Raw genomic sequence first — 27,098 nt, 5'->3', positions numbered from 1 at the left:
TGGGTTTTTTTTACATTATTATTCCCGAGTGGGTTTTTTTTTCGTATTTGGGCCCAAATCTTGGGCTTTTCTTACATAGTTTCTTCTTAAAATGGGTATTAGTTGAGTGTTTGTATAAAGCCTAGATTGTAATTTCTTCAAACTACAACCACATTCAAGTATAAATTGGAAGATCAAAAGAGCAATAAGTTAGGTAAAATTGGAGTGAAGAGATGAATATAATCTGCCATTAGCAATTGGAGATATCTAAGAAGGTCTGTTGCAGACCTTCGACAGACTCCGGCAAAGGGAAACCCCCTTCGTCGGAGTACTTGGAGAGAGAGAGAGGGGAGACAAAAAAAATTTAGAGAGAGAGATGAGAGTTAAAAAAAAAATTTAATGTTTGAAGGTCGTCGGTCGGAAACTTGGCCGCCCGACGACTTTCGCCGGGGAAGATGATGAGGTGGCAGAGAGAGGCGATGAGTTGGATGAGGGAGAGGTGATGACTAGTTAACGGTGATATAACGGAATCTAAAAAAGAGGGCCATATGAATATTTTTGACAAAGTAGGGGGTTAGGCAGGAAACCGGTCACAAAGTTGAGGGCTGTTAGGGAAATAACCCTTAAAGTTTTCAGTTTTGCCCCATTCAACTTTCTTTCTTTTCTTTCTCTAGCAGTCACACTGCCTCTCGCTCTACTTTATTTTTCCCCGTTTAAATTTTTTTCTCTATATCTTTATATACAAGATTTGAAGAATAGATGAACCTTAGAAAACTAAAGTTGATGGAAGAGAAACAATGGTGGTGATGTTCGAGGCTTCATCTTCTCTCACAAATATGGCATTCCTTAATTAGTGAATATGGTGAAGAAATCGGATTTGGTGAAAATTTAATGGTGCATTAGTCAAATCTATGATTATCAATTTCATAAGAGTTTGATCACTTCAACATATTTATTGAAACTTCAATAGTGAAGAAATTTGATGATGAATAAATTTGGTAAAATCAGATTAGGTGAAAGTTTGATGGTGAAGAATGTTTTTTTCTTGAACATAGATTCATGTGGTGAAGAAAATTTAGATTTTGGTTCAGAAACAATGTGCGTTGCGAATTTGGATCATCACCGTATCTAAACCGATCCAATAAAAATGATGAACATGTCAACAACAACATGATTTTATTTCTAGTTTTGCGTTTACTTTAATTGTGAAATTTTATCGTTGGATTAGTTTATTTTAGTTGTAAAACTAACGGTTGGAGGAGTTAACAACAAGAAGACTTAGTCAAACTTCAAATTCTAACCTTAAAACTATTATTACTTCAAAAAGTGGTTTGATTGGTAATATGATTAAAAAAAATAGCAAATAAACTTTAAATAAAAATTAAGTTGATATTCAGAAAAGGGGAACCTAGGGTTTTCGAATCCATCCATGTAATCAATTCTAAATATGAGGTATTTGCATTAGTTAATCAATTTTCTATTTTTCTCGGGTTTTATAACATTAATGGTATAAAATCCGGAATATATCATCGTTTAAAAGCAATAAGAATTCAAAATAAGGGAAATTCGATCTAAGAATTGATTAACTCACATATAAATCATATCGGTAAAACTAATTATGATGAACTTCATCTAAAACCCTAGATGGAAAAATTAGTTACTCATGAAAATTATGATCAAAATCAGAAAATAAAGTAAGAAGTAAAGAGGGGAGAAAACATAACTTTTTTCTCGCAGAAAATGATTTCCTTCTGATTTTCCCGTTTATCCGCCAAACGCGCCTTAAGGGAAAATGATTTTCTCGTCTTATAGGAATTGAATTCTCTGTGGGAAAATAGTTTTCTCGTCTTCTCCAACTCTCTTTCTCTCTCTAACTTTCTGTTTCTTTCTCTCTTTCTACTATAACTCCTTCTTTTCTATCTAATGTATGCCATGGTCTGCACTCGCCAGACATCTCATATCTCTGAGCATGTGAAGTCGTTACCAATCAACTCCAGGTGAGAGACACTGGACCGCAGCCAAGAATATCCTGAAGTACTTAAGAAGGACAAAGGATCACATCTTGTTATATGGCGAGAAAGAAGAACTAATCGTGGAAGGCCATGTGGATGCGAGCTTCCAAACGGACAGAGATGATTTCCGATCGCAGTCGGGTTACGTCTTTTGTCTAAACAGAGGAGCAGTAAGCTGGAAAAGCTCAAAGCAGACTACTGTAGCACACTCTACAACAGAAGCAGAATACTTAGTCGCTTCAGAAGCAGCCAAGGAAGGAGTTTGGATCAAGAAGTTTATCTCCGAACTTGGTGTCGCTCCTAGCATAGAAAAGGGAATAACTCTGTATTGTGACAACAATGGAGCTATTGCCCAAGCTAAGGAACCAAGAGCACACCAAAAGTCCAAACATATCCAAAGGAAGTACCACGTGATAAGGGAAATCACTGAGCGAAAAGATGTGGTCATTAGCAAAGTCGATACGGACGACAACATTTCCGATCCGTTAACTAAACCACTACCTCAGCCTAAATATGAGAGTCATAGAAGGAACATTGGTATACAGCGCATCGAAGAATGGCTTTAGGTTGTAATTGGATTAATAAAAGAAGTTTTATGTAATCAATTACCTACATTCAATAAAAGAAATAAATAAATTATTTCTGTCATTAAATAATAGTTTAGTGTTTAATTGACAGTCCAAAAAATAATGAAGCATTCCAAATAGGTTTATCAGATGCGTGATCTGGTAAATGAAACCCTACTAAGGCGTCATTTGGATAAACGGATTCTATTTGCAGTTGCTTTTCTTTAAGCGCTTAATTTTCAGTGCTTCATAAAAGTCAAATTTTGTTGTTTGGTAATATCTTGTAAAAGCGCTTTTTAGAAAATAAAATTTAACAGCGCGCATTTGGCAAAAAGAAAAAAGTGTTTTTACCTAACAATTACATGTTAATCTTATTCATCAAAACAAACCTTACTTTTTTTTTTGAAAGATTTTTAGACCTTACTTGGTTTAATAGAGATTCCATGAGAATGTTAATTAGTATAAACTTTTGATTTGAGGCACTCAAACTATACTCATATTTGTTAACTGAGTTTGTTAATGGAGTAATGAAAAAAACAAAATATTGATAAGGTATTGGAAGATCTTGAATCTCAATCATCTTTGCTTTCTTTCTTTACTCTTCAATGGAAAAAATTGGAAGAATACATTGATTCGATTAAAATATCAATTGAAGAAAGCTTTGATAAACTTGAATTGAAAGAGAAGGGGGCCATTAATGAAACTAATTCTCTTCCTCTTGTAAAAGAAAATGGATTGAAGAAATGGATAAGGAGAGGAAACACGTGATATAAGAGACGAATCAAGATGAGGAGATCCGACGATCAAGACTATTCCAAGATATTTGAAGATATGTGAAGATCAAGAATATTCAGTTCCATATATTTAGAATATTTCTTGTAATATATCTAATATTATTATTGAGTTAATTCCTATATGGCTCCCTACTTTGTGACCAGCTTCAAATATGGCCCCCAAAATTCTGTAAATTCAAATATGACCCCCTTTTTTTATGTAATTGTCCTAACTACCCTTCCCTTTAAATCCTTGTTCAAAATTAAAAATAAAATCTTAATTCCACCTCATTTCCCTCTCCACCACACATCTCTCTCCATGTCAACTCTCTCTCTCTCTCTCCACATCACCTTTTTTTCCAACTCACCTTCATCTTCTCCGATTAAAGTCGCCGGCCGGAAATTTTCTGGCCAGCGACCTCTAAAAAAAAAAAATTTAGAGAGAGAGAGAGATGAGAGAAAAAAAATATTTTTTTTTTTGAGGTCGCCGGCCGGAAAATTTTCCGGCCGGCGACTTTAATCGGAGAAGATGAAGATGAGTTGGAAAGAGAGAGGGGTGAGTTGGAGAGAGAGAGAGGTGAGTTGGAAAGAGAGGTGAGTTGGAAAGAGAGGTGAGTTGGAAAGAGAGGTGATGTGGAAAGAGAGAATTGACATGGAGAAAGATGTGCGGTGGAGAGGAAAATGAGGTGGAATTAAGATTTTATTTTTCGGGTCCGTTTGATACGTGTAAAAATGTGAGTAAGAAAGTCGTTTTTCCAGGAAAATCAATTTTCCGCTGTTTGGTTGGCCACTTTGGGTAAGTAAATCGATTTTCTAAGAAAAAATAAGTGTGCAAATGGTCTAATTTTTTTCCACCTTTTAGATGGAAAAGTTACTTTATCATTCTCTCCCTCCTCCCATAACTCTCTCCTACTGTAACTTTCTATCTCTATTTCTCTCCTACCGTAACTCTCTTCATCTCTCTCCAATTAATAAATAAAACCGAATTAATAAATAAAAAGAAATTCTAAAGGCAACCCTTAAATTCTAAAGGCATCCCTTAAATGCCTAACATTTATATATTGGTTAAAGGCGCAATTATTAAAACCTAACTAATAAACATTTGTCTAAAGGCACCCCTTAAATTGTAAAAGCACCCTTTAAATGCCTAACATTTATATATTGGTTAAAGGCCCAATTAATAAATAAAACATAATTAATAAATATTTGTCTAAAGGCACTCTTTTTCTCACCTTTTCTCACATTCTTATCAAACACCTAAATTTGACTTTGAGGTAAGAAATCTCTTTTCTTTCTAATGGGAAAGAAAGTTGTTTTCTTACCCATATATTTTCCCGCGTATCAAACGGACCCTTCATTTTGAAAAAAGATTTAAAGGAAGGGTAGTTAGGGCATTAACTTAAAAATAGGGGCCATATTTGAATTTACAGAAATTTGGGGGTCATATTTTAAAATGGTCACAAAATAGGGGGCCAAATAGGAATTAACTCATTATTATTAGATATATTTTATATTGTTTCTTAGTTTAGTTAGGAGAAACTAGGAAACCCTAACCCTAATTTCTCTATAAATAAGAAAGGGTTGTAAGGATTAAATCACTTGATTACTAATCAATCATTGTAACGAATCACCATAATTGTGGTTAATAAAGTATGTAGCCATTCTGGCTTTCTCCGAGGATGTAAGTCGTGAATGTCCGACTGAACCTCGTTAAATATGGTGTCCTTTATTTATGTTCATTTATCTCCAATTATCACATTATCGCGAATTTCTACAACAATGACTCATGAAGACTAGCATGTGAGATCGACTGATAGCGTTGTTTCATTGGCTATAGGAATATACTCCCTCAGTCCCAAAATGAATGACCTATTTTGAAAACCCAACTTATTAAGGGAACATCGTTAATTGTTGTTTGACTTTCAAAAATAACATGGTGTTTCCACTTGTATCCTCATTAACTTTTTTATTAAAATGAAAAAGTTGAACTTATCTTTAAATAAAGTTGTCATTAAATTTATAGTAATGGGTGTTATTGAAAATAACAAAAAGTTCATTTCTTTATTTTTAGAATTAGGACTTTAAAATGGGACAACTTAAAATAGAAATTAGGTCATTTATTTTGGAACGGAGGGAGTAGTATTTAAGTCAATTACATGAGTGTATGATTGGGATTATACACCGGATAACCCAAACATGAGAGTTCTTCAAAAGTTAAAAAACGTCATGAACACTCATAGGCAAGATTGGAGAGATTCCGTAAACATGAGTACTCCACTCATCTTATGTAACGAATGTCGCACTTTGGTACCGTCAAACGCATGCCGTAAAAGGAGGTTATAAAGGCGGGATACTAGGGGAGACAGGATAGACATGAAGTTAAGTGGGAGTACAAGACTGGATGATGTCCTCTTATTAAGTTAGGATAAGTATCTCAGGGCCACTTGAGGATAAGCAACTGGAAAATGTGTGGCCACACTCAAATGGATTAATGGTTAATCATTTGCTTTGATAGTTGTTCTCCAGATCAAGAAAGTCTGAAAGATATGACGTATCAGATGAGATACGAAGAGACATGGGAATCGAACATTGCACTTGTTTTAAGTACAAGTGGGAGACTATAGGATATATCCATTCTGTCTGAAGGAGATGTCCTTCCGAAGGAGTGTCCTTCGACCAAGATGGCAATGCAATCAATTTTTCAGCTAGGATAACGATGACCATAATGTAAAGATCATCCAGTCCGGTCCAACTAAGGGTCGTAGCGTTTTGCTAGAAGCCAACTACGATAGTCGGATCACTTCGGTGATTCGCGGCTAACATAGACCGGATCCTATAACGGGTTACACATAAGAGTGGTAACTTGATTGGAGAGATTTGACTAGACAGGAATAGGCTAAAGATGGATTAAATCTAACTAAATAGGCCGAAAAGGTTCGAATAGAGATTCAGAACAAGATAGAAAGAACCGAGCTCAAAAGGGGTGCCCGGAGCAAGGCTCTAAGGGCCAACCATATGATGGCCAACCAAGATAAGTGGGCCGGCCAGATAGAGCCCATAGTGGGCTGCCCTGGCCGGCCACACTAAAGGGAATAGCCAAAATACCTTAAAAGGGTATTTTGGTAATTATCTTTTCTGTTACCCGGAAAATAGAAAGACCTAATTTGAATATGATGTTAATTAGGGTTTCTCTATATATGGGCCATTAAAGAATAGAAAAGGTGTGGATTTTTCTCAAGGAAGAAAAATTATACAACTCTCTCTCTCTCAATATACAGCTAGTGGAGAGAGAGGATTGTAGAGAAAAAGCTCCCGTTCTATCAATCAGTCAAGAAGAAGGGTTCTTCTCAACCTTCTATTAAGTTTTAGCAAACTGAGAGGAAGGGAGATCAAGTCAACCTACTCGGTGTCTGTAGTAGAGGAGCGACACTTGGAGCTCTCGATCTTCACACGCGATTGGAAAGGTTCGTGGGAAAAACGCGATAGAGGTATTTATTCCCTTCTAGTTCATTAAATAGTTCATGCTATATGATCCTGGTAATCTAGTGTTCAATATATAGATGTTTGAGATTCCGCTTAGAATACTAGTAATAGTATGTATTAGATACCTACAAAACCCTACAGCATGGTAATGTAGGACTTCCCAGGTCTTTGTACTTAGATGGAAGGGTTTGCTGGATAAGAGAGCTCACTTGATTAGTCAAGAAGACTTTTTATGCACGTTCATCTTACGCTTTCTTGTACATAGGTCTTTAAGGAACTTAGCGTAAGCTGGGATCTGTTTAATAGCATCTAATAATGGAATGTTAATACTAACCTGTTTGAACATTTCCATTATCTCCTCAAACTGAGTCTTCTTCTTTGGTTCTACCAAATGCTGAGGGTACGGGGCTCTAGGAACATATGACTCAGGCACAATGGGTGGGTTTTCAAACTCAGGAGCCTTCACAGGCTCTTTACTAGGGGCACTAGTTGGTCAGGTTGGTGGTTCAGAGTTTGGTTCACTATCTTCGGGAACTTCTACCTTATTGTCAATTACCCTACCACTTCTAAGGGTGGTTACTGCACTGGTCTGGTCCATCGACATTTTACCCATCGGGTTTCGCTCTGGCTGACTAGGAAATATACCCTGTTCTCTCTGTCTAAGGGCTTTTGTAAGTTGACCTACCTCGGTTTTTAGACTAGATATAGTCTGGTTGGTCTGTTGTGCAAACTCCATTTGGGCCTTAGCTAGCTGCTTCATGGTTTCCTCTAAAGACTCCTTGTTTTGAGAAGGATATCGGGTACTAGATTGACCCTAATTTTGAGCATAAGGATTCCTAAGAGCATTAAACCCAGGAGGGTTCATTGAACTACTAATCTGACCCTGACCCTTTGACCAAGAAAAATTGGAGTGATTTCTCCAACCCGGATTATAAGTGTTTGAATAAGGATCATATTTTTGGCGGTTATCTTGCCTAGAGTTTTGATAAAGAGCATTAACATGCTCTTTTTCGTCAGGAACAAATAATAGGGTATACTTATTCCCAGTATGAGATGGGTCTCCATAGACCGAGCACGGATAAGAGATGGATTAATTTCCAACACTCATGACCTGAGTGGGATCCTCCCTGAATGCTTTAGGCTGACCAAGTAGTAGGGCTTCTATCCTTCTCATCATGGCGGCGAGTTCAAAATCTGACTCATCAACTCTATAGATGTCACCTTTATTCGGAGTAGGATTTGCCCTCATAGGAGGTCCTCTAGAAGTTTCCCATTGCTGGGATTTCTCAGCCAACTCTTCTAGAAATGCCATACACTCATCGGCGGTTTTATTGATAAACCCGCCACTACAGAATGATTCTACCATGGATGTAGTTGGGCAATCTAGTCCGTCATAGAGAATCTGGACTAGCCTCATTTTTTCAAAACCATGGTGTGGACACTGTAGTAAGATTTCTTTAAATCTCTCAAGATATTTGTAGAGAGTCTCTCCTTCTTACTGCACAAAATTGTTAAGACTTTGCCTTATAGAGGTAGTTTTGTGTTTCGGGAAGAATTTCAGAAGGAATGAACTGCTCAATTCTTCCCATGTAGTAGTGGAATGGGGTTGTAAGGCATACAACCAAGATTTTGCTTTCTCTTTCAGTGAGAAAGGGAACAACCTAAGTCTCAATATTTCGTCACGTATATTGGGGAAATTCATAGTCCCACAAATTTCTTCGAAATCCCTAACATGGTAGTAGGGGTTCTCGTTCTCAGCCCCACGGAAAACAGGGAGCATTTGAATAATGCTCGGCTTCAACTCGAAGTGAGTCGTGCAGTCGGATAACTGTATGCATGACGGTTGACACGTTCTAGTAGGATTCATGTAATCTCTGAGTGTCATAGGCTGTTTTCCATCCCTGGCTTGGTTCAGATTCTCACCCATAGTGTCACTCAAAGAGAGATTCGCTAAAAGATTACTTAAATGTGTTTCTCTACTGATGAAACGACCTCTCTTATCACGATATCTATCGGGCATAAATTAGAGCCCAATGACCAAGGATATTCGAACCAAAGAATCACTATGAGGACCCTAGAGGAAAGCAAACACAATCAGGCTGACTCCACCAAGCAACCTAAACAAAATCTAGCAACAAGTTGATTAGACTTAGATTTAGTGTATGGGTTTGTCAGATTCACCTTAAAAGTCTAGACAACTTCTATTTCGTAACAAAGCTTGAACTATAATGTTTATGAGGGTTACTCCGTCCAAGTACTATGGTCAAACAACTCCCGGAGACGACCAACGATGAACGTTTTGATAGCCGTCCTACCTGGTAACGTTTCCTCTTCTCGAGGCGACCTTATAAAGAGTTGAGTGACACTTTCCTTTGACGAATGCCCAAATAAAAATTAAGTCCCTGAATTGTTTCAAAGATCCTATGAGTTCGAAACCTTAGGGGCTAATGTCTAAATCAGATTTTAGCTTTTTAGGTGAGGTTTAGGATCGTAAATGTTGTTACCTACGTGGGCAAGAGAACGGTGATGAAACCCGTCTCCTATCTTGTAACTGGGTTAGTGCCCTTACTAGAATGATTACACTAACAGTCCGGTCGAAGCAATTAGGCACACGAATTCACACAAATACCCACTGACAGGAGATTCGTGGGTGATCAAGAATTTTACCTCCCGTTCAAGACGGGCGATGACCTTTGTAGACGACCCGTGCCACTCTTCCCTCAAGTGTTCCAACCCGAGGCTTCGTTTCGGTTTTCGGTTACAACTTATAAAGCCCTCCAATTTAGGGTCAAAACTTTGAAACCAAAATAAAAACTAGAAAGTCTAAAAGTCTCTCTCTCACCAAAAATAAAAAATAACAAAAAATAAAATGTAAATTCTTCTTCTTGAGCTCCTCTCCTTGTTGCGCCTCTTCATTTGCTCCTTAGTGTTCTACACACCAAAAATGGAAAAGCAATTCAAAGTGTCCAAAAATAAAAACTTACCAAAAATAGAAATAAAATTGGATTAAATTCAAACTAAGTCCCCGGCAGCGGCGCCAAAAACTTGATGGGCCTAAAAACTTTCCTAAATAGATCTACACCCGCAAGTGCACGAGTGTCAAGTTGTAAATTCCGGTAAGACCGGGTCGATCCACAGAGACTTAGTCAAACTTCAAATTCTAACCTTAAGACTATTATGACTTCAAAAAGTGGTTTGATTGGTAATATGATTCAAGAAAATAGCAAATAAACTTTAAATATTAATTAAGTTGATATTCAGAAAAAGGGGAACATAGGGTTTTCGAATCCATCCATGTAATCAATTCTAAATATGAGGTATTTGCATTAGTTAATCAATTTTCTATTTTACTCGGGTTTTATAACATTAATGGTATAAAATCCGGAATATATCATCGTTTAAAAGCAATAAGAATTAAGAATATAGGAAATTCGATCTAAGAATTGATTAACTCACATATACATCATATCGGTAAAACTAATTATTATAGACTTCATCCAAAACCCTAGATGGAAAAATTAGTTACTCATGGAAATTATGATCAAAATCAGAAAATAAAGTAAGAAGTAAAGAGGGGAGAAAACATAACTTTTTTCTCGCTGGAAATGATTTTCTTCTGATTTTCCCGTTTATCCGCCAAACGCGCCTTAAGGGAAAACGAATTTCTCGTCTTCTCGGACTTGAATTCTCTGTGGGAAAATATTTTTCTCGTCTTCTCCAACTCTCTTTCTCTCTCTAACTTTCTGTTTTTTTCTCTCTTTCTACTATAACTCTTCCTCTAGTGTAACCAAATAGAGTGAAATTATCTTAATGAAATCAATAGAAAATGAGTTTATAACATGAACTTAATCAAAATCTCTCTCTCTACAATCTCTCTCTCTCTCTGTGTTGTTCTCTAAAACTTCTCCCTGTTTCCTTCTCTCTCTGTAATCTCTCTCTCTCTCTCTCTCACCAAGAAAAAAGATTACAAACAGAACAATAAAAAACAAGTGATGATGATGATAATCTTTTTCAAACCCAAGTCTCTGGTTTGTTTTCTTCTCCAAACCGTGGGTTAGATCATAATGGCTCCCTCTTTTCTGTTCCCTGAAAACGTCCTCCCTCTTCTCTGTGCTTCTCCTTCTGTTTTATAGATCCAAAAAAAAAATCGAATCCAACCCAAATCCGAACCACCCTCTCTGTTGTTATCTTCAATTTGAAGAGATAAGATTAGGGAACGAGAGAGAGAATCACGTACGGTTGTTGACTGATAAGGTTGAATGATGTTGTGCTTCGCGGCCAGAGGAAAATAAGTTGCGACACCAGCCCAGCAACATAGGATCCAAAGCAACGTCCACTAGTCGTCGGATGTTGCTAGCGTGTCCAGGAACAACTTAAGTATCATGTGTTCGGTTATACTGGATTATGAACACCGAGAATCCCGAATAAGCGTCCCACACAGCCCACCAGTATACAAAAATTTCACCCTAACGTTAGGATGTGCGCCATGTGTCTCCTATCTAATATTTGGTCAACTTTCTTTGACCAAATCTTTGACCTAATCCATCTTGCTGGTCCGGACTCTGATTTGACTTCTGTTTTCGCCTACGGACTCGTCATGGACTATCCTTTCATCCGAGTATCAAAATTTGCAAAATCGACAAATCAACAAATGAACAAATAACCGAACTCCGTAAAAGACACCTGAGAAAGAAAATCAAACAAATTATCAGAGTAACCGCTCGAACTGGATTAACTAACCTGAGTTAAGAGATTTAGATGGGACATTTTCATGTCTCATCAATTAGTATTTTCAATGTTTTCAAAAATATTGATTTAGTGGTTTAATCTAAAATTTTGGGGCATGAGACTAGGCCTGTAAACGGTTGCTTATCGGATCGGATATAGGCATATCCGTATCCGAATCTGATAAGCTATTTGAATCCGATAATTATTCGACGAATATTAGAAATCAATATCTGAATACAATAAATAGGCACTACCGCACTAGCATTGCCAATGAAGGTGGAGGCGTCGTGCACATTTTTTTCCTTGAGCGAAGTATCACCAGCTATGTTTTCCTTGATGGAAGAACCATGGTTTATGGGCAATTCAGCTGGTGAGCTCAGATGATTCGTAGAGACAGTGTTTTCTACTAGTCCGACACCCGAACTTACAAGCTTATCAAACTGTTCCTGCTGCATTGGAGCCTCCTCTATAATGCTTTTCATGGGTGACGTAGATAACTTCTGAGTCAACTGTTTTAGTAGAGAACTATTTGATTTATGAGGTATCCCAGTTTCTTGAAATCTAGTCTTACTCGAGGAATCAGACCTGGAAAAAATCAAAGCATCTTCTATGATGTTATGATCATTGAAACTTTGCTGTTCTATTTCCTTTCCCAGCGTAGAGAACTCCGGGAGGATAACTTCCGCAGATATCTTGTACCCGTCTTCTCGGTCTTGCACGGTGGCCACAATCTCTTCTATCTGTCTCGATCTTTGGGTGCTCCTCTGTGTCCCATCAGAAAATCTAAGCGTTTCAGTTCTACCAATCTCTTATATTTTCTCTGGAGGAACAATTGGTACATTCTCTCCTCCATTAGTTACCAAAACGTTGATTGGTTTCTTATTAGGATCTTTACTAGTTTCAATCTTACTAGCTACAAAGGAAGGAGGATAATTTGACAAAACAGGTTTTGAAATTTCATCTCCCACACCTGAATGAGAAGACTCACAAATGTTCAATTTCGAAGTGTTTTTAGCAATAGACAAAATACGAGCATTGCTCCTTGTGTATTTTGAGGAAGAGCGGGGTGGTTTCCCTAAAAAAGGAGTGACTAACAATTCACTCCTAGATAAACCAGCAGTATCATTAAATATTTGTCGTCGTTTGGCACCTAATGAGGATACAGAACCCTCCAATGAAGATCCAGCGGCTAGATTATTCTTGAAACCAACGTCAGGAGTACAACTTGCTTCAACTAAAGATTCTTTATTCATTCCATCACCAACGTGACCTAGGGATTCATAATCACCACCTATCGTAATCTTCTCCCTCGGGGGTGTTAAGGTGTGGTTACTACCACTGCCGAACCCCATATTTGGACCACCAATTTCTTGTATTACATCTTTTGTCGAGTCCGTATCCGTGTTGGAAGGCATTCTCTGTAATGGAGGAAGTAATGGAACATGTCAATACGTGTCAAGACCTTCACTCTTCATAATGAGACCATTAAAATAAATCTATAGATCTAAAAGCCAATGGAATTCTAATTCGCTAATGCGAGTTCATGAAATGACACTCTGCATGCACGTGGAACAACATAGAAAGGCAGCACTAGTAAGCCGATGTAACCACGTGAGACTTACTACCATTTAGTTCCAACAACTAAATACAAAAGAAAGAAACAGAAAACAGCAAAGCATCACAATTGAAACAGATAAACAATAAAACTATCATATTGTTATAAATCTTTGATTTATGGTGGATGACCACCACACTTTGGTAACTCCCACCACCATAACTTCTCCACCATTATTTGTATTCAAGCACCATTGATTATATGTAACTCTTGTATTAGTTTTGTAACTCATCAAGAGGCCTATATAAAGAGGTTACTTGTTAGTGAATATGATGGACCAAACTAGTGTACCAATGTACCTAATATACCAATATATCAAAGTAGAGAAATCATCTACAAACATATGAATACAAATCAAGTTCTTCTTGTCTCTATATCTTTTGTCTATATTTCCATTATCTTTCTTCTTCCCTCCTTTATTTTTCACAACACGTTATCAGCACGATTTGCTCTATGCCAAAGGGAAGAAGAAATTATCAACTCCTTGATCAAGTTACAAACAAATAAAATATGGGTAAGTTTGGTCAATTGTAATTGGTAAGTTAAAAGGTACGTGGGTTCTCTTTGTTAAAGTTTCAAACTTATTATTTTTACTTATCTCTAACCATTGATTTTGTGATTGTAGAGGCATAGTGAATCATATCAAAAAAATATTAGAATTAAGTAGATGATAATGATGAAAGGGTTACAAACATGAATATCAACGCAATCTATTCAATGGTAAGGTCAAGGTAAGTTATTCCTCCAAATTAAATTGATATTACTCTCATAACTAATGAAAGGGTTACAAACATGAATATCATCTTAAGGATGATGGATTATCTTATATTTACCCATCAAATTTTGGTGACAATCAAATGTAATCATCTTTATGTATATGAGATTACCAAACCTGAAGTTTGGTGTATATATTTCTTCAAATCTAGACAATTCTAAAATGATTATTAGAATAAAAAAAAATCTCAAAGGATGAAAATATAATATCCCTTATGAGTTGGTAAATTGTCACGAAAAAGGGTAAACCCTTGAGAAAACAAATTTAAATGCGCATTCCTGAAGAATGACAAATGTTAATTTTTCAGTGGTGAAATTATTTTCCATTGATTATGAAAGGATTATAATTTGACGGTGATAAGAAAAATCCTACACCGACTTCATATTGGAAATAGAGTGACAAAATTGAGAATCTCATTTTACTATACCAACATATAGTTTGATTAAATTTGACAAAGCTATTCATCGTGGAATGTAACTAATTTTTGTGAAACTCATCATATATTAAGTCAAAATCCAGAATATCTATTCAGGTGATGATGATGATATTTTCTTACGTGTCTGTAGACAGTGACGAGTTGTAAATTCCTGACAAATAAAATTGTTTGATTATTATATTTCATATTACACCTGAAGAGAAAGTGATGATGGATTTAATAAATAAAATAAAATAAATTCACATGAAGATGATATATCTCACATGTAATTAATCACACCCGAAGTTGTGATATTATAACAAATTGCTCACACCTAAAGCTGTGATCAGATAGTAGTTTTTGTCTAACGGAAAATATGATAAGAAAATAAAAATCAAATTTGCCTAAAGCAATTGATTTTTCCTTCGTCATTGTCACATCCTTGAAGTATGTGCTCATAAATAAGACGAAAATCTATCGACATTAGGGGGAGGAAGTCCTATATTCAATGTCGTAAAATACTTGAAAATGATCGAGTTTCTCTCATTTGGAATCAATATACGGAAAACTTACTACCTCAAGATATTAATATTTTTCAAAGCTTAATATGCTTATATCCAGATAAAGGTAATAGAAAATGATCAGAGTTGATCAAAGTGACATATACTCTTTGACACTGAAGGAATAATTTTTCCTCCTGAAAAGGCTATCAAATTAGAAATGAATGTGATTCATATTCTTAATAAAATCCCCTGAAGAGGATATGTGTAAAAAGAGACACCGATCTTTTACAGAGGCACATATATGACATCATTGAACTATGTATGCTGTGAAAATTTGAAAAATCAAATAAATCATTTCAGACGATGTATTTCTGAATATAGTAGCTACTGGGAGCATATTGATCCGGAATTACTCTAAGTAATATTGGTCAACTTTTGACGAGATACTTCATTACTTGTGGATTTTCTTACAAAATAATTAAGTCTTCAGACATGAAGTCGAAGCACCAATTAAGAATTACCCCGAAGGTAATAAAGTAGACATGTGTAAGAAATGTCTTCTAGTCTATAAAGGATTTTACGTCCACTTATAAAATTTCAATATGAATTACAAATCTCTGAATTATATTATGAAGTATTTATAAATCCTATTGTGACTCCTGTAGAGTTTATCAAAGTTTGACAGTAGAGTATTGAAAAAGATTATTCGAGTAAAGAAAATCTTGAAAGTAAACATATTCTGAAATACTAAACGGCTATAAGCTTCAAAGCAACTCATATTGTCTTAACTTATCATATGTCATGAAAATTCAGGTCCTGAAGTACCTAATATAGTTCAGACAATACATTACGTCTGTTGAAATGTGGTTTTAGAAAACAAACATCATTCATATATAAAATGTCAATCGCGTTGTACTCTTTTTCCTTCGTTAAGGTTTTGTCACATTGGGTTTTCCTTGTCAAGGTTTTAACGAGACAACTATGCGTATTGAAAATTGTTATAATTTGTTTAAAAGTTTTAGTCTTTTTCCTTCGTTCAGGTTTTGTCCCGTTGGATTTTCCTGACAAGGTTTTGGCGAGACAACTCTATTTTAAGACAATAGTCATCGAATGATGAATTTAACACCTCTTATGTGTGTCAAGTGGATTATACAACGAAATGTGATAAGTACATCAATTTCACAAGATGTTATAGTTATCTTACTGATGTACATGATACACAAATACGGATCATTAAATAGTGACTTCAATCGATATCCCTAAAGGATTAACAAGCTTCAAGTTAAAGTATGCATGAACTTTAAGACATTATACTAATGCAACTTGAAATGTCAAATGCTACAAATTGTATTTTGTGTATATATACCAAAAAGAAGCTGACGATAAAAAGTTGAACAATGCCCTCAACCTTCATGAGGGGGAGCAAGTTTATGAAGACACTATATACTATATTTTCACAAAGTACTCTTTTTCCTTCGTTAAGAATTTTTCCCATAGGGTTTTTCTTAACAAGGTTTTAATGAGGCTGATTATGTGTTCATCAAAGATGTACATAAACAAAGAATTTGTACTCTTTTTCCTTCACTATGGTCTTGTCCCATTGGGTTTTCCTAATAAGGTTTTAATGAGGCAATATCTGATGTGGTGGACATCCAGGGGGAGTGTTATAAATCTTTGATTTATGGTGGATGACCACCACACTTTGGTAACTCCCACCACCATAAGTTCTCCACCATTATTTGTATTCAAGCACCATTGATTACATGTAACTCTTGTATTAGTTTTGTAACTCATCAAGAGGCCTGTATAAAGAGCTTACTTGCTAGTGAATATGATGGACCAAACTAGTGTACCAATGTACCTAATATACCAATATATCATAGTAGAGAAATCATCTACAAACATATGAATACAAATCAAGTTCTTCTTGTCTCTATATCTTTTGTCTATATTTCTATTGTCTTTCTTCTTCCCTCGTTTATTTTTCACAACACATATGAGAAATATCTCACCAGTGTAGGTGATGTGGCGTGAAAATGCCACATTTAGGTCACTTAACTTTGATGAATTAGTTCTTTTCGAGTTTTATTTCTAATTATTTATGTGTTTTATTGCTAGGTAGTTTATTTGTGGTTTGGCGTGTAATTCGGAATAAAGAGAGCGAATTATCACATTTTCATCTTATGAAAAGAGCACCAGGGGTATTTTGGTCATTTTGGTCAAAATCAGAAGTCAAACAACAAGTGAAGTCAATGATGAGTCCGACGGTGAAAACGGAAGTTGATTCGGAGTTCAGACGGGAAAGTTATGAAAGAAAGAAGCCAAGGTCTTTTCTTGAAGGCACTTCCCTTGGTTTTAATGTAGAGACAAGATGGAGGCACCTCTTGATTTCTAAATCAAGCCCAAAACCAAGCCCAAAGCCCACATAAACCAAAGAAGAAGAAAAGAGTTGAAAATATATGGGCACCCTCTTTATGGTTCAAAGTCAAGTTTGAGTCAAAGTCTTGACCTAGGGTTTTAGTAGTAAAGGGTTACTATTCATCATCTTCTTCATCAACCAAGGAACAACTAAGAAGCAAGAGGGAGGAAAGGAGGCTAGGGTTGTGCTAGGGTTTGTTCTTGGAGATTCAAAAGGGTTGAGAGCTAGAAAGAGAGAAGGAAGAAGGAGGAGGGTCGGCCAAGCATAGGCCGGCCAGCACACTAGGCCGGCCTAGCTTGGTCGGGCGAGCAGCAGCCCGAGGTGCAATACGAGCAGCAGCTCGGGGCTGCTGCAATACGGGACGGCATAGGGTAGCTCGGGACGCGACCACGGTAGCAGCAGCAGAAGCGATCAGCAGCTGCTCCGGCGCGACATCAGCTCGGGTGGAAGCTCCTCATGACCGGATCTTCACGGAGCTACTGCTCGCTTCACAGGAACCTACCAAGATGCGGCTGCAGAAGCTTCCAAGCACGGGACGGCTCGGGACAGTGGTTTCTTGGCCGGATCTCACCATTTTGGCCGGATTTTGACCATCCTTTCGCCGGAATTTTCTAGGGTTCCGGCAACCTTCTTGATCCGGAACCTTAGGGCTTTTACTCTCCATGTCTTGATCTAGCTTCTCATGTGGTTTGATTTCATTTTGGGCTAGAAATTGCTAGAGAGAGAAAGCTAGGGTTTAGCTTCAATGGAGTTTGTGATAAATGGAGAAGATGATGGTGGTCGCTATGGGGAACCCAGAAAATTGCTAAGGGGAGATCGGCTGCACCTTAAAGACTCATATTTTCCAACGATCTTAGCCTCGAACCACATCGAAAAAGGGGGATTTTCTCATCATTTCCTTTCCATTTCTTATTCAATCACCATGTTTAGCTAGCTTTAGTGTGTCGATTATATGAGATGAAATGTGATGAATTCGTGATTATGTTTAATATGATTTGATGTTTAAATTATAAATTGATGTTCATACATTTCGATTATCGTTTTGATCGTATTTTCATGTGTCTTGTCAAGCACTTCGCATAGTTAATAGACGAAACGAAGTATTCGATATCGATCGTAGTCTAAGTCATAATTTCATGTGTCTTGTCATGCACTTCACATAGTTAGGCGACTAGACGACACTTTCGATGACTCGAGATTAACCGATTTAGATGTTTGTTTGACTAAGTATGATCTCCGGATATACGTAGTGCTTATAGACATCACCTTAGGAGTCGAACATCGATTATACTTTGGAACGTTAAATCGGACCATACATAGTTGTAGGTTTATCATTATGGAGTCCCGGACTTCGACACCTCGCTCACTTATTTGTCTTCCGACTCTTGTTGCCTCCCGACTCTTGTTTCCTTCGACTCTTCTCTCGAATCTCTCTCGCCCGTTTTACTTATATTGTTTAGTTAGTTTTGCTTGTTTTCTTGTTTTGTTACTCATTCAATCTAAACCCCCTATTTATCTTATTTCCTTTCCTTTTTAGCCTAAGTTAGTATTTGACATCTAAACCGAGGGATAGGACCCTTCGTTATCCAAACTACCAACTTATCCTTGGATCGACTCCGGTTTTACCGGTTACTACTTGATACCTCCGCTTGGGTGTGCAACCTTTTCGGGTGCATCAAGTTTTTGGCGCCGCCGCCGGGGATAGGTTTAGTAGTTTGGATACAGGTTGTTTGTTTTGTTCATTAGTTTAGGGTTATTTGCTTACTTAGGCGTTTTTGTTTTCTTTTACTTTCTTAGTTTCTTACCTTTTCTTGTTTTTTTTTAGGTACCTGTTCTTCGAAAAGAGCTAAAAACAGACATTGGATTGGAAGAAAAGAAAGGAATCAAGAAGGGTAGGAAAGAGAGAAGCGGAACAAAGCAAGAGGCTTTCGCTAGTATCGTATTATATTCTCTCTTTCTTAGTTGTGTGTGATTAGTTGGAAAAGTGTTAGTTTCCATTCATAGCTTGTGTGTTATCATCATTGAACATAGTTGTAGTATCGTCTCATTGGTACAAAATGGCACATTATTTTAATGATTGGCCTTACGATGAGGATGGTGACTACATCAGTGATCCCCATGCCATTAATACTAGTCGACCACCTAGAAGTCTCCAAGACAATAGACATGCATATAGGCACGACCCGACTAGTAATGGGAATATGTGATTTGAACCTGACCGACCTCGGATGACTATGGGTCAATACCGACAGATGTATAGAGACGGTCAGACTAGAGATGGATACGGTCTTAGGGATTATGAGCATGAGGGTGACCAATCCCGTAGGAGTCTTCGAGACTATCAACAAACATTTGGGTTGACCGCACCTTCATGTTTGTCATTTGATGATGCCCGTAGTTGTATTACCAGTGATCGACCATGTCGAAGTCTTCGTGACTATCGACAAGCATATATGAATGGCTCATTTAGTGATGAAAATACCCGACTCAATGATTCCACTCAAAGAGTCGAGCCTATGTATCTACATGAGGGTAGTGAAGAAAGGACCATGGGGACCATTAACCCGGTTTGTGCTATTTGTGCGAGCTTAAGCCATTTGACCGAGTATTGTCCCATGCCCCGTGTTCAGCGAGAGTCTTCATCTAGTTATACTCGTATGCCTTATTACGAGGAGACTTCTCAAGATAGTCTCCAAGCATTTTTAGAGTACCAGACTAGATTTAATCGAGATGTAACTGAGATCACGGAATGGATGCTCAAAATTGTTGATAGAATTGAGTCGGAGCTTATCGTCGACGAGGAAGGGGTTTTCCCACCCCAAACTCAAGAGGAGACTAGGAATGATGGTGAGGGTAATACACCTAACCCTAGTCTTAATTTAAATGTCGAAGATGCTCCTGGTAGACCCTTTGAGCATGAATTGATCGATGACCCTTATTGCTCGCTACCTGGACCATTATCGTCTCACCATGATAGGATTACACTAGACTTCGATGTTCAAAATGATGGCTATATGAGCAAGTTTGGGAATGACACTATTCTGAACTTTCCGAGTTTTGACACTTATAAGGAGTCAGTCTTAGATGCCATGTTAGGAAGGCCTGATATTATAACTGACTGCGAGGCTCTAGATGCCTTTGAGGATATTGATGACGTAGTAGTTAGAGACATGTTGGATAGTTTTTCAGACCATTTACCTAAGGAAATCATGGACCTTAACTTGATCCCCGAGCCTACTGCATTATCCTTAGAGCCTCATCTGACCTTCCATACAATCTCAGACTCGATTGTTGATCCCTTTTGGGACATTTCAGACGTCTTCCCGAAGACATCTATAGACATAGTGGATATTTTATCCACTAAGCTTGCAGATGATTTTATGCCTTCGACTGACCTTTTGACCCTACACTTGTATGTTGATCCTTTCGATGACTTCTTAGTCTTCACTCCTTGTACTTATGCCTACTTAGTGGATTGTGCACCCACTAAGTTTGAGGATAGCTTCTTTTCTTTTGTCGTCTCACATGCGCTTCTTTACGTTGATATTATTGTGAGACGATTAGCACCTGTATATATTTTTATTTGGGTTGATCCCCAAATCTTTCGTCTTTTGTTATATGATCGTTGAACCGATTAAGATAGGTTTTGATGTTTGTGGGTATCATCTCTGGAAACCCTCCACGAGACAAAACTCGTGCTCTCGTGCATACGAGAGACTCAAAGGCTAGTTGCATAGCTTGATGCAATCGAGTGATCCCGCGTGAGTGGTCATTTTTATATGGTCATGCTTATGTTTCATTCTTATTCTATTTATTGATGTGTTAGGAGTGTTTCTCAATTTGTATACTTTTGGGACGTGGTTCGTTCCAAGTTTGGGGATGGCGATGGACTTATCATCAACTTGAAACTCGAATACTTAAGTCTTGGTAGTATCACTTTTTATCTCCTTCGGCTATGGTAATATCCTTCCACTATTCTCTTTAACTTATTGTACTTCTTATCTTTTGGTGATTATATGCTTAGTACATTGAGGACAATGTTAGTTTTAAGTTTGGGGATGGGGATACGACCATTTAGTCGCATGACATCATGACCTTAGATTTCAAAAGACAAGAGGGTTCAACAAATTGACCAAATTTGAAATTTTTTGGGTAGATTTGGTATGATTCTAGTGGTATTCTTAAGTATGTTGATGCATATGGCTCTTTCTCGATAAATCTTATGCATGCTCTTAGTCTTTTCATGAATGTTGAGTCCTTTAGTGTTCGTGTGCTATCATGTGAGTATCATCTTAAGGAAGAAGGAACACTTCTAAGTGACCTAAAATAGTCATTAGTGGAGACTTAAATCCATGTGAGATATCTGAGCCTTTTTATTGCCTATGAGTTTACTCTTCCGCGCTAACCCCGAGTAGAATGAAGAGCTACTCAACTTCGCAACTTTCAACTGAGCTTAGACGATCTCATGAGCTCAACTTCCTTAGCCACTAGGAGTGACATCAGGATAGCGAATAAACCTTACTTTTGTAGTCCATGAAACCCGATAATGGTGTCAACTGTAGGAAAACGGATACTCCACCATCCATTCATCATACTACTCTCGAGAATGAAGGCATGAGAAGTAAAGAAGAAAGAATGTGAAAGCAAAATGTGAAAGTAACGGTGATTTGTTGAGAATACTAGTTGTATTTTTATTTTGGTGTTTGGATATGTGTGCAAAAAAATAAAAGAAAAAGTAAAAAAGAAAGAAAAAAAAGAAAAAGAGAAAAGAAAGAAAAAAACAAACAAAAAAAAAATGTTTGGTTATATGTGTTATTTTGTGTTTGTGTAAGTGGTATGGAAATAAAGTATTCAATGCAAGAAGTTAAGTTTAAAGGTTGTTTGAGTGTTTCTTTTATCGTTGAAGGCGTCGACATTCTCGGGATTTCATCATCTTTCATTCCATCACTTGTATCCGTTGACCTTTGGGAGACATTATTAGAGGGTAGAGTGGGTGAGAAGAGTGAGTGAGCTTCCCCATTCCGTTAGTGGTTATTTCCATTCCTAAGAGATCATTTCGTTTTATAACTTGTTATCCTCATTTAATTTTGTTGTGTTGAGTTTACTTTATTCCATGCTCACACCTGAGAGTGAACCATTACGATTCGATTTTGAGTGATTTCATGTTTAAGAGCAAATGACTGTGAGGCTAAAGTCGAGGCGAAATGTGCTATGATAGGAAATAAGGTTTTGTTACTTTAGCCTTGGATGATACTCATGATGATGGGATACTTACATGTGAGTATAAAACTATTAGTGAGGAGACTCTTAACATGCTTTTGTGTTTATTGGTTTGATTCATATGTTTGACATACTTTAGTCTCTCACTTGTTGATCATCACCTTAATTGCATCGATAGTTGAACTCTTTTGTCCCTTGGAATTTAGAACTTTGTGGGTGTATTCACTGTAAACCCTCACGAGACAAAACTCGTCCTTTAGGGGTAACCTAAGGGTTTAAAGGCCTGTTGCATACGCTAAATGCAACCGGGAGTCCTCCGAAAGTGAGCTAGGTTTACTTTATTGTCTTGTTTTGTTTGTTTGCTCGAGGACTAGCAAATTCTAAGTTTGGGGATGTTGATGTGGCGTGAAAATGCCACATTTAGGTCACTTAACTTTGATGAATTAGTTCTTTTCGAGTTTTATTTCTAATTATTTATGTGTTTTTATTGCTAGGTAGTTTATTTGTGGTTTGGCGTGTAATTCGGAATAAAGAGAGCGAATTATCACATTTTCATCTTATGCGGCAAAAGGGAAGAAAAGAGCACCAGGGGTATTTTGGTCATTTTGGTCAAAATCAGAAGTCAAACAACAAGTGAAGTCAATGATGAGTCCGACGGTGAAAACGGAAGTTGATACGGAGTTCAGACGGGAAAGTTATGAAAGAAAGAAGCCAAGGTCTTTTCTTGAAGGCACTTCCCTTGGTTTTAATGTAGAGACAAGATGGAGGCACCTCTTGATTTCTAAATCAAGCCCAAAACCAAGCCCAAAGCCCACATAAACCAAAGAAGAAGAAAAGAGTTGAAAATATATGGGCACCCTCTTTATGGTTCAAAGTCAAGTTTGAGTCAAAGTCTTGACCTAGGGTTTTAGTAGTAAAGGGTTACTATTCATCATCTTCTTCATCAACCAAGGAACAACTAAGAAGCAAGAGGGAGGAAAAGAGGCTAGGGTTGTGCTAGGGTTTGTTCTTGGAGATTCAAAAGGGTTGAGAGCTAGAAAGAGAGAAGGAAGAAAGAGGAGGGTCGGCCAAGCATAGGCCGGCCAGCACACTAGGCCGGCCTAGCTTGGCCGGCCGAGCAGCAGCCCGAGCTGCAATACGAGCAGCAGCTCGGGGCTGCTGCAATACGGGACGGCATAGGGTAGCTCGGGACGCGACCACGGTAGCAGCAGCAGAAGCGACCAGCAGCTGCTCCGGCGCGACATCAGCTCGGGTGGAAGCTTCTCATGACCGGATCTTCACGGAGCTGCTGCTCGCTTCACGGGAACCTACCAAGATGCGGCTGCAGAAGCTTCCAAGCACAGGACGGCTCGGGACAGTGGTTTCTTGGCCGGATCTCACCATTTTGGCCGGATTTTGACCATCCTTTCGCCGGAATTTTCTAGGGTTCCGGCAACCTTCTTGATCCGGAACCTTAGGGCTTTTACTCCCCATGTCTTGATCTGGCTTCTCATGTGGTTTGATTTCATTTTGGGCTAGAAATTGCTAGAGAGAGAAAGCTAGGGTTTAGCTTCAATGGAGTTTGTGATAAATGGAGAAGATGATGGTGGTCGCTATGGGGAACCCAGAAAATTGCTAAGGGGAGATCGGCTGCACCTTAAAGACTCATATTTTCCAACGATCTTAGCCTCGAACCACATCGAAAAAGGGGGATTCTCTCATCATTTCCTTTCCATTTCTTATTCAATCACCATGTTTAGCTAGCTTTAGTGTGTCGATTATATGAGATGAAATGTGATGAATTCGTGATTATGTTTAATATGATTTGATGTTTTAATTATAAATTGATGTTCATACATTTCGATTATCGTTTTGATCGTATTTTCATGTGTCTTGTCAAGCACTTCGCATAGTTAATAGACGAAACGAAGTATTCGATATCGATCGTAGTCTAAGTCATAATTTCATGTGTCTTGTCATGCACTTCACATAGTTAGGCGACTAGACGACACTTTCGATGACTCGAGATTAACCGATTTAGATGTTTGTTTGACTAAGTATGATCTCCGGATATACGTAGTGCTTATAGACATCACCTTAGGAGTCGAACATCGATTATACTTTGGAACGTTAAATCGGACCATACATAGTTGTAGGTTTATCATTATGGAGTCCCGGACTTCGACACCTCGCTCACTTATTTGTCTTCCGACTCTTGTTGCCTCCCGACTCTTGTTTCCTTCGACTCTTCTCTCGAATCTCTCTCGCCCGTTTTACTTATATTGTTTAGTTAGTTTTGCTTGTTTTCTTGTTTTGTTACTCATTCAATCTAAACCCCCTATTTATCTTATTTCCTTTCCTTTTTAGCCTAAGTTAGTATTTGACATCTAAACCGAGGGATAGGACCCTTCGTTATCCAAACTACCAACTTATCCTTGGATCGACTCCGGTTTTACCGGTTACTACTTGATACCTCCACTTGGGTGTGCAACCTTTTCGGGTGCATCAGTAGGCTCCTCAGCACTTTTATTCTGGTGACCAGGGCTAGAAGCATTGGCATCAAGGAGAGTGTCATTTGTGCCCAATGAGGAAGTATAACTAGTGTGGTTGATAATATTGGATGCCGTTCCACTATTTCCCTCAAAAATGACATCAGAAGCCGCTTCAGTGATTTGATCATGGATATCATGATTCTCTAGATCATCCGCCCTAAAATCCTTTGGTTCCACTTCCACTAACTCACCTGTCCGTTCATCAATTTTCTTAAACCCAATATTCTCTTTTACATGATTAGGTTAGGTGGCTTCGAAACATTGGCTGGATCAGAAACAGAGACATCATGCATAATGTCGACGCTTTCATCCAGGATTGCACATAGATTAGGGGATAATCTCCCATAATCATACATATGAGGGTTATCTCCTATCAAACTCATATCATTTGAACCACTACCAGCGCTAGATTTATCATTAGAAAGAGATGTATGAGGAATTGGCTTATTAACTCCAGTCAATGCCATGGAACTCCCAGAGTTGTTAGGCGTTGAATTTCCAGTCTTCCCTTCAAAGGTCATATGCAGATCCATTCTTGATGGTGTTTTGAAATTCCCTTCCGAATCTGATTGCATAAGACTACGAAAGTGCATCGAAAACGCTGTTGAATCTAGAGTTAGTTCGTGTTTATCATCTGAGGCTCCCGAATTCGATAGTTATCCAGATCTAATAAAATCTGCTGAAACAGGCCCAAAAAAATTTCTTCTGCAAAAACACCATGATAATACTTAAAAGAACAATCTTTACTATACAACGTGGCAGGATAAAGGTGAACAAGAACTCTGCACCTAAGAGCTCAATAATATGTAAGCTCGAAACTCTCTCCATAAAATTCCCTCATTTTGCAATGAAACTAAACAAAAGACACGGCAAGTATGACGAAGGAACACTAGGATGATATTACTCAACTACTAAATTTCAAATTTTTATCACATTATAAATCTCATGATGAATCTAAGCATACGGGCATACAAATCAAAATAACAACTATTACAATAAATTTCATACATTTAACCTAATTTGTCCTATATGAAATTCAAAAAGCATCAATTAAACTCAAATAATGAAGTAATTTCGTTTTGATAAACTTACCATCATTTGAAGTAGCAGAACCAAACCCACTTACAGGAGAAGAAGAAGAATCAATAATAGGTCGAACAAAAAGACCTCTATGTTTTTTTTTTGAATTGGTAAGCGTGTGCTTCGAACCCTTGACCTTTAAGTTGGAAGACTTACCTCTTACCACTTGAGCCAAGGGTTGTTGGCAAAAGACCTCTATGTTCATCATCATCATCTTCTTCTTCTTCATCATCTTCTTCTTCATCATCTTCTTCTTCATCATCTTCTTCGTTACTAGATAACTCCTTTAAATCATCACTATAAACAAAATCTCTTAAAAACCCAAACCCCTCACTTGGATGTGATGATGGTTCAGTAAGAAGATCTGAACTAGGTTTTGTTGAATTTGAAGGTGTAGAATCACATTCTTCATCTCTATCAAATACATGAACTGAAGTGATTTCAGCAAAGCTCACTCTTCTTAAACGTTTCTTCTCTCTAGCTACTGTTTCTTCATCTGGTGCACTATTACAGAGATCTTCACGGTCTCTGGTATCCGTTAACTCCGGTGAGTAAATGAATCGGAATTTGAATTTTGTTTTAGAAAAGGGAAGGGTTTTATTCCCGGTTCAAAAAGCAAATTAAATACTTATTCCAAAATATAAGAGCAAAGCAAGTGTGGGCTCGGGCTCCCAATTTTGAAAGCCCCTCAATTTTGGGAGCCCCGAGGCTTTGTCTCAATTCTAACGTCAGGCTCCTGATCGGGGTTCCCAAATCCAAAATAATGTACGTGCGTGAAGTACGTGTAAGAAATATTGATTTTAGATTTCGGCTACTAATTATTAGATTGCGACTATGAATTAAAATGTGATATTATTCGAGATAGATAATTTCAACAAGATAACCCACAAAAAAAAAGAGGAAAAATAAGAAATAAATAGTTCAAAACATTTTAACAAAATTGAAAAAACAAATCAATTGAAAAAAAATTAAATATAAGTGGGGATCCACCCCAAATAT

General features: G+C 37.6%; 1 long non-coding RNA gene across 1 annotated transcript; it reads right to left on the bottom strand.

Annotated features, from left to right (window-relative positions):
• Window positions 1-10,624: 10,624 nt before the first annotated feature.
• Window positions 10,625-26,761, bottom strand: LOC147557163 (uncharacterized). The gene is made up of 2 exons (XR_015233875.1): window positions 26,112-26,761; window positions 10,625-12,959 (listed from the first exon to the last, which is right to left on the bottom strand). It is a non-coding gene; the product is annotated as an uncharacterized LOC147557163 (long non-coding RNA).
• Between the last annotated feature and the right edge of the window lie 337 nt (window positions 26,762-27,098).

The sequence above is a fragment of the Eschscholzia californica genome, unplaced genomic scaffold (genome assembly GCF_041429995.1).
Source record: "Eschscholzia californica isolate CP2 unplaced genomic scaffold, dmEscCali1.0.p SCAF_2, whole genome shotgun sequence".
NCBI classification, from domain to species: domain Eukaryota; kingdom Viridiplantae; phylum Streptophyta; class Magnoliopsida; order Ranunculales; family Papaveraceae; genus Eschscholzia; species Eschscholzia californica.
The sequence above is the reverse complement of the archived record's forward strand: the minus strand, read 5'-3'. Positions and strand labels throughout refer to the sequence as shown.